Source organism: Mobula hypostoma, unplaced genomic scaffold (assembly GCF_963921235.1).
Source record: "Mobula hypostoma unplaced genomic scaffold, sMobHyp1.1 scaffold_91, whole genome shotgun sequence".
In the NCBI taxonomy this organism is placed as follows: Eukaryota; Metazoa; Chordata; class Chondrichthyes; order Myliobatiformes; family Myliobatidae; genus Mobula; species Mobula hypostoma.
The window spans coordinates 300,577-317,676 of NW_026948190.1; the positions used below are offsets into that span (position 1 = coordinate 300,577).

General features: G+C 52.4%; 1 protein-coding gene across 3 annotated transcripts in view; it reads right to left on the bottom strand.

The window, feature by feature from the left end:
* The window catches only part of clp1 (cleavage factor polyribonucleotide kinase subunit 1), a 47,277-nt gene extending 40,370 nt beyond the window's left edge, over positions 1–6,907 (bottom strand). For 2 of the 3 annotated variants that reach the window (XM_063039644.1, XM_063039643.1), the window contains exon 1: positions 6,610–6,907. The gene's annotated coding sequence lies outside the window, so the exon portion shown is untranslated. The remainder of the gene's footprint in view (positions 1–6,609) is intronic. The other variant, XM_063039645.1, reaches the window with a different exon arrangement.
* Positions 6,908–17,100: the final 10,193 nt, after the last annotated feature.

Sequence of the window (17,100 nt, forward strand, 5' to 3'; positions counted from 1 at the left end):
CAAACACCTCACCCCCTCATCAAACACCTCACCCCCCTCATCAAACCCCTCACCCCCTCATCAAACCCCTCACCCCCTCATCAAACACCTCACCCCCTCATCAAACACCTCACTCCCCTCATCAAACCCCTCACTCCCTCGTCAAACACCTCACCCCCCTTGTCAAACCCCTCACTCCCCTCATCAAACACCTCACTCCCCTCGTCAAACACCTCACCCCCTCATCAAACACCTCACTCCCCTCATCAAACCCCTCACTCCCTCGTCAAACACCTCACTCCCCTCGTCAAACACCTCATAAAACCTCTCACTCCCATCATCAAACCCCCACTCCCCCGTCAAACCCGTCACTCCCTCGTCAAACCCCTCACTCCCCTCATCAAACCCTCACTCCCGTCAAACCCTCACTCCCCTCATCAAACCCTCACCCCCCATCAAACCCTCACCCGCCTCATCAAACACCTCACCCCCCTCATCAAACCCCTCACCCCCCTTATCAAACACCTCACCACCCTCGTCAAACACCTCACCCCCTCATCAAACACCTCACTCCCCTCATCAAACCCCTCACTCCCTCGTCAAACACCTCACCCCCCTTGTCAAACCCCTCACCCCCCTCATCAAACACCTCACTCCCATCGTCAAACACCTCACCCCCTCATCAAACACCTCACTCCCCTCATCAAACCCCTCACTCCCTCGTCAAACACCTCACTCCCCTCGTCAAACACCTCATAAAACCTCTCACTCCCATCATCAAACCCCCACTCCCCCGTCAAACCCGTCACTCCCTCGTCAAACCCCTCACTCCCCTCATCAAACCCTCACTCCCGTCAAACCCTCACTCCCCTCATCAAACCCTCACCCCCCATCAAACCCTCACCCGCCTCATCAAACCTCTCACTCCCCTCATCAAACCCTCACTCCCTCGTCAAACCCCTCACTCCCTCGTCAAACCCCTCACTCCCTCGTCAAACCCTCACTCCCTCATCAAACCCCTCACCCCCCTCGTCAAACCCCTCACTCCCCTCATCAAACCCTCACTCCCTCGTCAAACACCTCACTCCCTCATCACACCCTCACTCCCTCATCACACCCTCACTCCCCTCATCAAACCCTCACCCCCCTCATCAAACACCTCACCCCCCTCATCAAACACCTCATCAAACCCTTCACTCCCCTCATCAAACCTCTCACTCCGCTCATCAAACCCTCACTCCCTCGTCAAACCCCTCACCCCCTCATCAAACACCTCATCAAACCCCTCACTCCCCTCATCAAACCCTCACTCCCCTCATCAAACACCTCACACCCTCATCAAATCCTCACTCCCTCATCAAGCCCTCACTCCCTCATCAAACCCCTCAACCCCTCATCAAACCCTCACACCCTCATCAAACACCTCACCACCCTCATCAAACACCTCACCCCCCTTATCAAACCCCTCACCCCCCTCATCAAACACCTCATCAAACCTCTCACTCCCCTCATCAAACCCCTCACCCCCCTCATCAAACACCTCACTCCCCTCGTCAAACACCTCACCCCCTCATCAAACACCTCACTCCCCTCATCAAACCCCTCACTCCCTCGTCAAACACCTCACTCCCCTCGTCAAACACCTCATAAAACCTCTCACTCCCATCATCAAACCCCCACTCCCCCGTCAAACCCCTCACTCCCTCGTCAAACCCCTCACTCCCCTCATCAAACCCTCACTCCCTCATCAAACCCCTCACTCCCGTCAAACCCTCACTCCCCTCATCAAACCCTCACCCCCCATCAAACCCTCACCCGCCTCATCAAACCTCTCACTCCCCTCATCAAACCCTCACTCCCTCGTCAAACCCCTCACTCCCTCGTCAAACCCCTCACTCCCTCGTCAAACACCTCACTCCCTCGTCAAACCCTCACTCCCTCATCAAACACCTCACCCCCCTCGTCAAACCCCTCACTCCCCTCATCAAACCCTCACTCCCTCGTCAAACACCTCACTCCCTCGTCAAACACCTCACTCCCTCATCACACCCTCACTCCCTCATCACACCCTCACTCCCCTCATCAAACCCTCACCCCCCTCATCAAACACCTCACCCCCCTCATCAAACCCTTCACTCCCCTCATCAAACCTCTCACTCCGCTCATCAAACCCTCACTCCCTCGTCAAACCCCTCACCCCCTCATCAAACACCTCATCAAACCCCTCACTCCCCTCATCAAACCCTCACTCCCCTCATCAAACACCTCACACCCTCATCAAACCCTCACTCCCTCATCAAGCCCTCACTCCCTCATCAAACCCCTCAACCCCTCATCAAACCCTCACACCCTCATCAAACACCTCACCACCCTCATCAAACACCTCACCCCCCTTATCAAACCCCTCACCCCCCTCATCAAACACCTCATCAAACCTCTCACTCCCCTCATCAAACCCCTCACTCCCCTCATCAAACCTCTCACACCCTCATCAAACCCCTCACTCCCCTCGTCAAACACCTCACCCCCTCATCAAAACCCTCACTCCCTCATCAAACCCCTCACTCCCCTCGTCAAACACCTCACCCCCTCATCAAACCCCTCACTCCCCTCATCAAACACCTCACCCCCTCATCAAACCCCTCACTCCCCTCATCAAACACCTCACCCCCTCATCAAACCCTCACACCCTCATCAAACACCTCACCCCCTCATCAAACACCTCACCCCCTCATCAAACCCCTCACCAAACCCTCATCAAACCCCTCACTCCCCTCATCAAACACCTCACCCCCTCATCAAACACCTCACCCCCTCATCAAACACCTCACCCCCTCATCAAACCCCTCACTCCCCTCATCAAACACCTCACCCCCTCATCAAACCCCTCACTCCCCTCATCAAACACCTCACCCCCTCATCAAACCCCTCACCCCCTCATCAAACCCCTCACTCCCCTCATCAAACACCTCACCCCCTCATCAAACACCTCACCCCCTCATCAAACCCCTCACCCCCTCATCAAACACCTCACCCCCTCATCAAACCCCTCACTCCCCTCATCAAACACCTCACCCCCTCATCAAACCCTCACACCCTCATCAAACACCTCACCCCCTCATCAAACACCTCACCCCCTCATCAAACCCCTCACCAAACCCTCATCAAACCCCTCACTCCCCTCATCAAACACCTCACCCCCTCATCAAACCCTCACTCCCCTCATCAAACACCTCACCCCCCTAATCAAACACCTCACCCCCCTTATCAAACCCCTCACCCCCTCATCAAACCCCTCACTCCCCTCATCAAACACCTCATCAAACCCCTCACTCCCCTCATCAAACCCCTCACTCCCCTCATCAAACACCTCATCAAACCTCTCACTCCCCTCATCAAACACCTCACCCCCTCATCAAACCCCTCACTCCCCTCATCAAACACCTCACCCCCTCATCAAACCCCTCACTCCCCTCATCAAACACCTCACCCCCTCATCAAACCCCTCACTCCCCTCATCAAACACCTCACCCCCTCATCAAACCCCTCACCCCCTCATCAAACACCTCACCCCCTCATCAAACCCTCACCCCCTCATCAAACACCTCACCCCCCTTATCAAACCCCTCACTCCCCTCATCAAACACCTCACCCCCTCATCAAACCCTTCACTCCCCTCATCAAACCCCTCACTCCCCTCATCAAACCCCTCACCCCCTCATCAAACACCTCACCCCCCTCATCAAACCCTCACCCCCTCATCAAACCCCTCACCCCGTCAAACCCTCACTCCCCTCATCAAACCCTTCACTCCCCTCATCAAACCCTCACTCCCTCGTCAAACCCCTCACCCCCCTCATCAAACACCTCACCCCCTCATCAAACCCCTCAACCCCTCATCAAACACCTCACCCCCTCATCAAACACCTCACCCCCCTCATCAAACACCTCACCCCCTCATCAAACACCTCACCCCCCTCATCAAACCCCTCACTCCCGTCAAACTCCTCACTCCCCTCGTCAAACACCTCACTCCCCTCATCAAACCCCTCACTCCCCTCATCAAACACCTCATCAAACCTCTCACTCCCCTCGTCAAACACCTCACCCCCTCATCAAACACCTCACCCCCTCATCAAACACCTCACTCCCCTCATCAAACCCTCACTCCCTCATCAAACACCTCACTCCCGTCAAACCCCTCACTCCCCTCATCAAACCCTCACTCCCTCATCAAACCCCTCATCAAACCTCTCACTCCCCTCGTCAAACACCTCACCCCCTCATTAAACACCTCACTCCCCTCATCAAACCCCTCACTCCCGTCAAACTCCTCACTCCCCTCGTCAAACACCTCACTCCCCTCATCAAACCCCTCACTCCCGTCAAACTCCTCACTCCCCTCGTCAAACACCTCACTCCCCTCATCAAACCCCTCACTCCCCTCATCAAACCTCTCACTCCCCTCGTCAAACACCTCACCCCCTCATCAAACACCTCACTCCCCTCATCAAACCCTCACTCCCTCATCAAACACCTCACTCCCGTCAAACCCCTCACTCCCTTCATCAAACCCATCAAACCTCTCACTCCCCTCGTCAAACACCTCACCCCCTCATTAAACACCTCACTCCCCTCATCAAACCCCTCACTCCCTCGTCAAACACCTCACTCCCCTCGTCAAACACCTCACCCCCCTTGTCAAACACCTCATAAAACCTCTCACTCCCATCATCAAACCCCCACTCCCTCGTCAAACCCCTCACTCCCTCGTCAAACCCCTCACTCCCCTCATCAAACCCCTCACTCCCGTCAAACCCTCACTCCCCTCATCAAACCCTCACCCCCCATCAAACCCTCACCCCCCTCATCAAACCTCTCACTCCCCTCATCAAACCCTCACTCCCTCGTCAAACCCCTCACTCCCTCGTCAAACACCTCACTCCCTCGTCAAACACCTCACTCCCTCGTCAAACCCCTCACCCCCCTCATCAAACCCCTCACTCCCCTCATCAAACCCTCACTCCCTCGTCAAACACCTCACTCCCTCATCACACCCTCACTCCCTCATCACACCCTCACTCCCATCAACCCCTCACTCCCCTCATCAAACCCTCACTCCCTCGTCAAACACCTCACTCCCTCATCAAACACCTCACCCCCCTCATCAAACCCCTCACTCCCCTCATCAAACCCTCATTCCCTCGTCAAACACCTCACTCCCTCGTCAAACAGCTCACTCCCCTCGTCAAACCTTCACTCCCCTCGTCAAACACCTCACCCCCTCGTCAAACACCTCACCCCCCTCATCAAACACCTCATCAAACCTCTCACTCCCGTCATCAAACCCCCACTCCCTCGTCAAACCCTCACTCCCCTCGTCAAACCCTCACTCCCTCATCACCCTCTCCCTCCCCTCATCACCCTCCTCCTCCCCTCATCACCCTCCAATCCCCTCATTACCCTCTCCCTCCCCTCATCACCCTCCTCCTCCCCTCATCACCCTCCAATCCCCTCATTACCCTCTCCCTCCCCTCATCAAACTCTTCCCTCCCCTCATCACCCTCCCCCTCCCCTCATCACCCTCTCCCTCCCCTCATCACCCTCTCCCTCCCCACATCACACTCTCCCTCCCCTCATCACCCTCTCACTCCCCTCATCACCCTCTCCCTCCCCACATCACCCTCTCCCTCCCCTCATCACCCTCTCACTCCCCTCATCACCCTCTCCCTCCCCTCATTCCCTCCAATCCCCTCATCACCCTCTCACTCCCCTCATCACCCTCTCACTCCCCTCATCACCCTCTCACTCCCCTCATTCCCTCCAATCCCCTCATCACCCTCTCCCTCCCCTCATCACCGTCTCCCTCCCCTCATTCCCTCCAATCCCCTCATCACCCTCTCCCTCCCCTCATTCCCTCCAATCCCGTCATCACCCTCTCCCTCCCCTCATCACCCTCCCCCTCCCCTCATCACCCTCTCCCTCCCCTCATCACCCTCTCCCTCCCCTCATCACCCTCCAATCCCCTCATCACCCTCTCCCTCCTTTCATCACCCTCTCACTCCCCTCATCACCCTCCAATCCCCTCATCACCCTCCCCCTCCCCTCATCACCCTCTCCCTCCCCTCATCACCCGCTCACTCCCCTCATCACCCTCCAATCCCCTCATCACCCTCTCACTCCCCACATCACCTTCTCCCTCCCCTCATCACCCTCTCCCTCCCCTCATCACCCTCAAATCCCCTCATCACCCTCCCCCTCCCCTCATCACCCTCTCCCTCCCCTCATCACCCTCCCCCTCCCCTCATCACCCTCTCCCTCCCCTCATCACCCTCTGCCTCCCCTCATCACCCTCTGCCTCCCCTCATCACCCTCTCCCTCCCCTCATCACCCTCCAATCCCCTCATCACCCTCCAATCCCCTCATCACCCTCTCCCTCCCCTCATTCCCTCCAATCCCCTCATCACCCTCCAATCCCCTCATCACCCTCTCCCTCCCCTCATCACCCTCCAATCCCCTCATCACCCTCCAATCCCCTCATCACCCTCTCCCTCCCCTCATCACCCTCCAATCCCCTCATCACCCTCTCACTCCCCTCATTCCCTCCAATCCCCTCGCTTTTTCGCTCACCTGAACAACGCGCCTCCACCACGACCCCTTTTGTCTCACTTCCTGTTTCCGGTCCGCCCCCCTTGGAAACCGTTGCCGTGGACACGATCGCGCTCCACCGGTCGCACGACGCTGCCCTCGTACCCTAAACTATTATTTTACTCCAACACAAGGGTCTGCACCGGCGTCGCTCCCCTGATGAAGCGGTTAACCTGAAACTTATTTTTTATTTCAGTTCTGTCAGACGGCGATTCCGCTCGATTTGAGCGGAGCCAGTCTGGGCCGCGGCCGCACGTCACGTGATGAGGGCGCCGAATCAATGGCGGCGTCACGGACGTCGCTCTCGTATCACTTGTAGGGGGGCACAGAGGCATTGGCGGCGACGGGGGAGGGCGCTCTCGTGTCACGTGTAGGGGGAGTAGAGGCATTGGCGACATCAGGGGAGGTCGCGCTCGTGTCACGTGTAGGGGGCGCCGGGCATTGGCGGCGTCAGGGGAGGGTCGCGCTCGTGTCACGTGACCAATGGGAATCCCCGGGGGAATTGAGCAATGTACACAAAATGTCCAAAGTTCAAAAGTTCAAGTTAATTTATTATCAAAATGCCTTCATGTCACCATACAGAGTCCTAAGATTCATTTTCTTTTGGGCATTTACGGTAGATGCAAAGAAACACAGTGAAAAACTGTTTATAGCACAGACGGACCAGCAAACAGTGTGCAAAAGACAAGTGACTGTGCAAATCCAACAAAACAAGATCAAGAGTACCAATAATATCAATAAGATCAATAATATTGTGTTTCAGTTGAACACAATAAAGGCCGCAGATGCTGGCAATCCAGCACAACACACACGAAACGCTGGAGGAACTCAGCAGGCCGGGCAGCGTCGTTGGAAGTTGAATCTACGGTCCGCGTTGCGGGCCGAGACCCTTCGCGGTCAGCGGTTTAACTCAATCTGATTGCTTACACAGGCACGCTCAACTCGAGAAGGCCTGGCTTTAAAATACAAACTCATAAAAGGCACCCTTTGCCGTCGCTCAGTCGCTGAGTCAAGTCCGACTCCCGAACTCCGGCACACCAGTGAACCCGACGATGGGGTTGCTCGGGTGTCTGGCCTCACACTCCCGAGGGGCGTCATCCATGTCGAGGATGAAGGGGAGGGAGGGGTGCCCGCGCACCCTGACCGTCTGAAGTCTGTTGCTTAGGAAGTCCGACGCCCAGTTGCACGGCGGGGTGGGGGGGGGGTGGTGGTGCATTTAGACCATGAAGCAGGAGTTTATTCACGGAGGGACAACAAGTGTTGGATGCCAAAATGAAATCCAGACACAGCATTCTGGTTCCCTCTCTGGTGAGTGCGTGTGTACATCTTCTGCTGCTCATGCACAGAGGAATGTAAACTCCGCACAAAAGGTCATCACCCTCAACCTCGTCAGTGTATTAATCGTACACAATCACATTTCCTTTTCTGGTTTCTGATGCGGACGGTGTTGACCACGTGGAGTTTGCGATGATTACTCTGCAGATTTTAGAACAGACTGATATATACTGATTTTAACTGAAGAAATTATTGATTCACCGTGTCACATTCCAGAGAAGCAAATGGCGTGAAGCGCAAAAGAACAGCCGGTTCATTGAAAGCGGGAAGGCTCAGTGAAACAGTGGAAACTGCTACACCGAGAGTGCATGAGGTCAGGAACGTCACTGAACACATTGATGAAGGTAGAGCAGTAGATGTCGTGTATATGGATTTCAGCAAGGCATTTGATAATGTACCCCATGGAAAGCTTATTGAGAAAGTAAGGAGGCATGGGATCCAAGGGGAAATGGCTTTGTGGATCCAGAACTGGCTTGCCCACAGAAGGCAAAGAGTGGTTGTAGATGTGTGATATTCTGCATGGAGGCTGGTGACCAGTGGTGTGTCTCGGGGATCTGTTCTGGGACCCTTACTCTTTGTGATTTTTATAAATGATCTGGATGAGGAAGTGGAGGGATGGGTTAGTAAATTTGCTGATGACACAAAGGTTGGGAGTGTTGTGGATAGTGTGGAGGGCTGTCAGAGATTACAGTGGGACATCGATAGGATGCAAAACTGGGCTGAGAAGTGGCAGATGCAGTTTGACCCAGATAGGTGTGAGGTGGTTCAGTGTGGTAGGTCAGATACGATGGCAGAATATAGTATTAGTGGTAAGAGGGGGCTTTGATTCTGACGTAAATGCCCTTGTTTCCTCTTGCGTCGAGGCCAGGTTCACGACAGACGTCAGCCGTCGAGCTCTGAAGGGGCAGAGTTCCCCGGTGCAGGGGTAAACCGCTCGGTGCAGTCCGGCAGTGGGAAGCTCAGGGCCTCACCGGTCGGTTTAGGAGCCCAAAGGGTCGACGGGAAGGGGCTGTTCCTGGTGGTGTGGGACTTCAGGCCTCTGTACCCAGCGGACCGACGGCAGCTGTGAGAAGCGGCCACTGCCTGGGTCATGGGGATGCTTGACCTGTGGACTCGCTTCCAAGGACTCTCAACGCTCACGTTCTCTGTATTATTGACCGATTATATATATATTTTAAAATTTGCATGCAGCTTGTCAGAATGGCGGTCTACCAGTCTTACACGAGTCGCGCTCTCCGCAGCACTGAACTGACTCTAACGCTGCAGGTGCTCAGAATTATTTCCAATAAACTTTCCTCGGGCTGCTGGCCGGGTACGGGCATCGACTGTATCCAACGCTTCGGTGACGAAGCTCCGCCATCTTCGCCGGGTCGAGGCCCGGGCACGTCCAGTCCGGTGGTATTTATACCCCCCACCTCTCCCCAACACCTGCCGTCCATCCCTCCTGATTGGTCAGTCCTCAACCAATCAGCTTTCCGCCCTCCCGCCTCGTGTACAGTCGAATTCCGCTCCCTACTTGGAGCGAGACCTTCGTCGTCGTCCCGAAAGCCACCGGCTTCATTTTACAAAAAAAAGTTTGTTGGAAGTTTTCATCCTTGTTAAAATTTATCAAGGAGCTCGGGAGTGTATCCGTTTGGGTTACCTGGAGGAATCGGCAGAGGGAGAATACTACGGCCACAGGATTGACTTCGAGGGTGCAAAATGACTGTGCCGTGCCAGTGGCTTTTGGGGGCCGGCTGGTGAAGGAAACCACTGAAGTAACACTCGAGGGAAAGAATTTTAACAGAGATGGAGGTCTCTCTCTAAGTAGGAACTGGAGTTCGACGGTCGGCAAGGTGGGACAGCAAGAAGCTGATTGGCCAAGGACTGACCAATCGGGAGGGACGGGCAATGGGGGGGGGGGTGGGGGTATAAATACCGCCGGACTGGATGGAATCAGAATCAGGTTTATTATCACCGGTCAACCTCGACACTTTGCAATTCGCCTACCAGAGCAACGGGTCAACGGCAGATGCCATCTCTCTGGCCCTACATTCCTCCTTAGAACACCTGGAGAATAAAGACGCATATGTAAGGCTCCGTTTCATTGACTACAGCTCTGCCTTTAATACCATCATTCCAAGTAAATGGATTCCTAAGCTCCGGAACCTGGGCCTTAGCACTCAGATCTGTAGCTGGATCTTCAACTTCCTCACAGACAGGACCCAGGCTGTAAAACTACGGGACAAACTACTCAGCCCCCTGCTGTATTCACTGTACACCCATGATTGTGTAGCCAAGTTTCCATCAAACTCAATATATAAGTTTGCTGATGACACAACGATTGTAGGCCGTATCTCGGGTAATGATGAGTTTGAGTACAGAGAGGAAATTAAGAACCTGGTGGCATGGTGCGAAGACAATAACCTATCCCTCAACGTCAGCAAGACCAAGGAATTGGTTGTTGTCTTCCGAAGGAGTAGCGGACCGCACGACCCAATTTACATCGGTGCTGCACAAGTGGAACAGGTCAAAAGCTTTAAGTTTCTCGGGGTCAATATCACAAATGATCTGACTTAGTCCAACCAAGCAGAGTTCACTGCCAAGAAGGCCCACCAGCGTCTTTACTTCCTGAGAAAGCTAAAGAAATTTGGCCTGTCTCCTAAAACCCTCACTAATTTTTATAGATGCACCGTAGAAAGCATTCTTCTAGGGTGCATCACAACCTGGCATGGAAGTTGTCCTGTCCAAGACCGAAAGAAGCTGCAGAAGATTGTGAACACGGCGCAGCACATCACACAAACTAATCTTCCGTCCGTGGACTCACTTTACACCGCACGCTGTCGGAGCAGTGCTGCCAGGATAATCAAGGACACGACCCACCCAGCCAACACACTTTTCGTCCCTCTTCCCTCCGGGAGAAGGCTCAGGAGCTTGAAGACTCGTACGGCCAGATTTGGCAACAGCTTCTTTCCAACTGTGATAAGACTGCTGAACGGATCCTGACCCGGATCTGGGCCAAACCCTCCAAATATCCCGACCTGCCTCTTGGGTTTTTTTTGCATTAACCTACTTTCCTTTTTCTATTTTCTATTTATGATTTATAATTTAAATTTGTAATATTTACTATTGATTTGTACTCCAGGGAGCGGGAAGCGCAGAATCAAATATCGCTGTGATGATTGTACGCTCTAGTATCAATTGTTTGGCGACAATAAAGTATAAAGTTCTGCGTACTACTGTGCTTTCACCCTGGTTTGGAGAAACGTTGTCGAGTTTCTTTATACATTACACGGTTATAGATTTTATGTAGCCCCCGGTAAGCCTCAGGCTCGCTCAACTCGCTGTCGTCTACGGGGAGCAGCCCTCTGCCCCGCCAAACTGGGTAATCAAGTTTGCGTGGATGCTGTGTGATGTACCCCACCCCACCAAATAACAGACAGTGCCCCATATGTGATTAAATGATTACAATTTATAGATTTTACTGGAACTATGTAATTAATGGAGATAAAATATAAGAGGAAAGTAAAAGGCGCCAAACTTATCAAAGTTCAATCTCTTCGTGCACAAACAGTTGGAGCTCTAGTAACGATCCTCTTTTCACCAGTCGATCCCCTCCGACCACCTCGACCCGCCGCCTGGGACCAACCACTGTGGTCAACTAGATGCTCCACACGAGCCTGTCTTCGTCTCCTCTCCTTGCCGAAGACCCTGGGCCTCGGACTCCTGCTCGGGGTCGGACCCCGTTGGCCAGCTCACAGCATCACGTCCACTCTCTCTCTCTCCATCGCGCCTTCTGCCCAAAAACCCGCGCATCACAATAACTTACAGACACACTAGAAAGAATAACATCTATCCCCACTGGTTAGCAACTGAATACAACTTCCTCTATCACCCAAACAAGCTGCTAGCGGAGAACTTTCTCAGCAGTTGACATAACAAAGAAGCCCTTTTAATTAGCCTACGCAGTAACGTAAAAGAAGAAACCCCTTACACTTATATACGTGACTCCAAATTAGGATCAGAATCAGAATCAGGTTTATTATCACTGGCATGTGACAATAGGCAATAGACAATAGGTTCAGGAGTAGGCCATTCGGCCCTTCGAGCCAGCACCGCCATTCACTCTGATCATGACTGATCATCCACAATCAGTACCCAGTTCCTGCCTTCTCCCCATATCCCTTCACTCTGCTATCTTTAAGAGCTCTATCCAACTCTTTCTTGAAAGAATCCAGAGAATTGGCCTCCACTGCCTTCTGGGGCAGAGCATTCCACAGGACCACAACCCTCTGTGTGAAAAAGTTTTCCCCCAACTCCGTTCTAAGTGGCCTACCCCTTATTCTTAAACTGTGGCCTCTGGTTCTGGACTCCCCCAACATCGGGAACATGTTTCCTGCCTCCAGCGTGTCCAATCCCTTAATAATCTTATATGTTTCAATCAGATCCCCTCTCATCCTTCTGAATTCCGGTGTACCTGTGACGTGAAGTTTACCTGTGACATGAAGTTTGTTAACTTAACAGCAGCAATGCATGATATAGAAAAAAAACACAAAATAAAAGAATAATAATAAATAAATAAATAAATTACAGCCAGTATATTTTTATCAAATAGTTAAATTACAAAAAGTGGTGCAAAAGCAGGATCTCCCAGTGGCCACACATTTTAATTCCACATCCCATTCCCATTCTGACATGTCTATCCACGGCCTCCTCTACTGTAAAGATGAAGCCACACTCAGGTTGGAGGAACAACACCTTATATTCCGTCTGGGTAGCCTCCAACCTGATGGCATGAACATCAACTTCTCTAACTTCCGCTAAGGCCCCACCTCCCCCTCGTACCCCATCTGTTACTCATTTTTATGCACACATTCTTTCTCTCACTCTCCTTTTTCTCCCTCTGTCCCTCTGAATATACCTCTTGCCCATCCTCTGGGTCCCCCCCTCCCCTTGTCTTTCTTCCCGGACCTCCTGTCCCATGATCCTCTCATATCCCTTTTGCCTATCACCTGTCCAGCTCTCGGCTCTATCCCTCCCCCTCCTGTCTTCTCCTATCATTTTGCATCTCCCCCTCCCCCTCCTACTTTCAAATCCCTTACTCACTCTTCCTTCAGTTAGTCCTGATGAAGGGTCTCGGCCTGAAACGTCGACTGTACCTCTTCCTAGAGATGCTGCCTGGCCTGCTGCCTTCACCAGCAACTTTTAGGTGTGTTGCTAGAAATAAAAAATTAGTGGGGTCATGTTCATGGGTTCAATGTCCATTCAGGAATCGGATGTCAGAGGGGAAGAAGCTGTTCCTGAATCGCTGAGTGTGTGCCTTCAGGCCTCTGTACCTCCTTCCCGACGGTAACAGTGAGGAGAGGGCACGTCCTGGGTGGTGGGGGTCCTTAATGACGAACGCCGCCTTCCTGAGACACCGCTCCCTGACGATGTCCTGGACCCCGCGGAGGCCGGGACCCGTGATGGAGCTGACTAATTTCACAACTTTCTACAACTTATTTCGATCCTGTGCATTACCCCCTCTCCCCCAATACCAGACGGTGATGCAGCCTGTCAGAATGCCCTCCACGGTACATCAGTAGAAGTTTTCTGAGTGTTTTAGGTGACCAACCAAATCTCCTCAAACTCCATCACACACACATCTTCAACCGGAGCCTCAACAAGGTGGCATCCTTCACGAAGGACAGCCCCTCCCCTCCCGCCATCCCAGGACACAGGCCCCTCATTCTCGTTGCTCCCATCAGGGAGGAGGTACGGGAGCCTGAAGACGCGCACTCAATTATTCGAAACGGCTTTCTCCTCAAACTTCTGGTGAATTTTTCTCCCCCTCCCTTCTGCAAATCCCCACTCTGGCCTCCTGCCTCTTCTCTCCTCCCCCTGGGTCCCGTCCTCCTTCCCTTTCTCCCCTGGTCCACTCTCCTCTCCTATCGGATTCCTTCCTCTCCAGCCCCTTTACCTTTCCTACCCACCTGGCTTCACCTGTCACCTTCCAGCTGGCCTCCTTCCCCTCTCCCCTCCTTTTGATTCTGACTTCATCCCCCGCTCCTTTCCTTCCCAGTCCTGAAGAAGGGTCTCGGCCCGAAAGGTCCACTGTTCACTCTTTTCCATCGATGCTGCCCTGACCCGTCGAGTCCCTCCAGCAATTCTGTGCGCGTTGGGCATCCAAGACGGTCTGCCCCTCCTGCCCGGGATGGTCAGAGTGAGAGGATAGGGAGAAGAGCCAAGTGCAGGCTGACGGGACGGCCTTTGCTGTGGGACATCAGACATCCCACCTCTCCCGGAAGTTCCAGGAGTCCCCCCCCCCCATGTATTGATAGCGGCTCCCTGACGCCCGCAAATTATATACAATATCCCGGAAATCAATTTTTTTGAGAGCGAGAGAGATAGGAAGAGGGAGAGGGAGATGTACCAAGAGAGTGACAGAGAGAGCATACTACGTTTACTGTTGTGTGTCAGCTGCGTGGGATAGTGTTACTTTTTCCTTCCGTTTTAATTATTGCACAGTCGTGGGCCGCAGGGGCGGTACCAGGTCACGTCACGGAAGGCTGAGCGCGTTCTGATTGGCTGCCTGCCCTGTCCGTTATCAATGGGGGCGCGCAGTCGTGGGCCGCAGGGGCGGTACCAGGTCACGTCACGGAAGGCTGAGCGCGTTCTGATTGGCTGCCTGCCCTGTCCGTTATCAATGGGGGCGTGCCAGGCCAAAGTCCCAGGACGTTTGAAAGATTATTTCCAATGCCACCGCAATCTCCAACACTACTTCTCTGAGAACCCTAGGGTGCAGTTCATCTGGTCCGGGTGACTTATGCACCTTTAGGTCTTCCAGTTTTCTGAGCACCTTCTCCCTTGTAATAGTAACTGTAACTGCACCCACTTCTCTTCCTTCACATACTAACCTCAACCTCTGGCACACTGCTCGTGTCTTCCACAGTGAAGACAAGCAAAATCCTCACTTATTCATCAGCCATCGCCTTGCCCCGCGTTATTATTTCTCCTGCCTCATTTTCTAGCTGTCCCCCATACCCACTGTCATTTCTCTTTTGTTTTAACATACCTGATGAAAACTTTTACTATCCACTTTGATACTATTTGCTAGCTTGCTTTCATACTTCATCATTTCCCTTCTAATGATTTTTGATTGCTCTCTTTTAAAAACTTCCCAATCCTCTATCTTCCCACTAATTTTTGCTTTGTTGTATATCCTTTCTTTTGCTTTTACATTAGATTATGAAGACACACCGTCCTCTTATTGTCATTTAGTAATGCATTCATTAAGAATTGATACATTATTTCCTCCGGTGTGATATCACAAAACACAGGACAGACCAAGACTGAAAAACTAACAAAACCACATAATTACAACAGATAGTTACAAACAGTGCAACAATACCATAACTTGATGAAGAAGTCCATGAGCACAGTAAAGTTCAAAGTCTCTCAAATATCCCATGTCACGCAGACGGGAGAAGGAAGGAAAACTCTCCCTGCCATACCCGACTACGGTCGGAATCTGAGTCGTCCGAAAACTTCGAGCCTCCGAATCAGCTCTCCGACACCGAGTACCGAGCACCATCTCTATCCGAACGATTCAACCTCAATCTCGGTCGCCAACAGCAGGCAAAGCCGGGGATTTTGAGGCCTTCCCTCCGGAAGATTCTCGAGCACGCAGTAACAACAGCAGCGAACCTGCGTTTCAGAAATTTCTCCAGACGTTCCTCTGTGCTTTCACGTCCATTCTCCATCAAATCAGAATTGTCCACGGCCCCTATTTAACGGATACGACATCCTTTTCATCGGAGGGCTGAGCACGCACGGCGAGCTGCTCTCTCTACTCCCGCCTGATTTGACCTCCCTTGTCAGCCACGGTTGTACTCTTTTGCTATTTGAGTATTTCTTCAGTTTTGGAATACATATGTCCTGCACTTTCCTCATTTTTCCCAGAAACACATGTCATATCTACTCTGCTGGCATCCCTGCCAGCGGCTCCTTCCAACCTACTTTGGCCAACTCCTCTCTCATACCACTGTAGTTTTCTTTACTGCACTGAAATACTGCTACATCAGACTTCACTTACTCCCTGTCAAATTTCAAGTTGAACACAATCATATTGTGATCACTGGCTCCTAAGGGTTCTTTTACCTTAAGCTCCCTAACTGCCTCCGGTTCATTACATAACACACAATCCAATATAGCTGATTCCCCCATAGGCTCAATGACAAACTGCTCTATATGATTATTATTATTATGATTATGAGGACACGCAGTTCCCTTTTATTGTCATTTAGTAATGCGTGCATTAAGAAATGATACAATGTTTTTCCAGAATGATATCACGAAAACACATGACAAACTGACTTAAAAACTAACAAAAACCACTAACATATAGTTACAACAGTGCAAAGCAATACCGTAATTTGATAAAGAACAGACGATGGGCACGGTAAAAGTCTCAAAGTCTCTCGAAAGTCCCATCATCTCACGCAGACGGTGAACCTCCAGCACCGACAACTTGCCGATGCAGCATCCCGGAAGCATCCGACCACCGTCCGACTCTGAGTCATCCGAAAACTCCGAGCCTCCGACCAGCTCTCTGACACCGAGCACCGAGCACCGTCTCTGCCGAGCGTTTCGACCCCCGGCCCCGGCAACAGGCGATAGGCAAAGCCGAGGATTTGGGGCCTTCGTCTCCGGAGATTCTCGATCGCACAGTAGCAGCAGCAACGAAGCGGACATTTCAGAAGTTCCTCCAGATGTTCCTCTGTGCTTCTCACGGCTGTCTCCATCAAATCCGGATTGTGCACGCCCCCCCCCCCAGTGACATATATCAATATCATTCAGAACGACCGTGCGCGCTGCATCAAGCCGCCATCTTCTCCTCCATCCTATCTCGTAGGTATTCAACAAACTCACTCTCTTGAGATCCATTACCAACCTGATTTTCCCAATCGACCTGCATGTTAAAACCTTCCATGACCTCTATAACTTTGCCCTTTTGACTTGCCTTTTCTATTTCCTGTTGAAACCTGTGGTCCACCTCCCAGCCACTGTTGGGAGGCCTGTATATAACTGCCATCAACGTCCTTTTACCCTTGCAGTTTCTAATCTCAACTCACAAGGATTCAACATGTTCTGATCCCATTGGGTGCTGTTTTCTCCCAG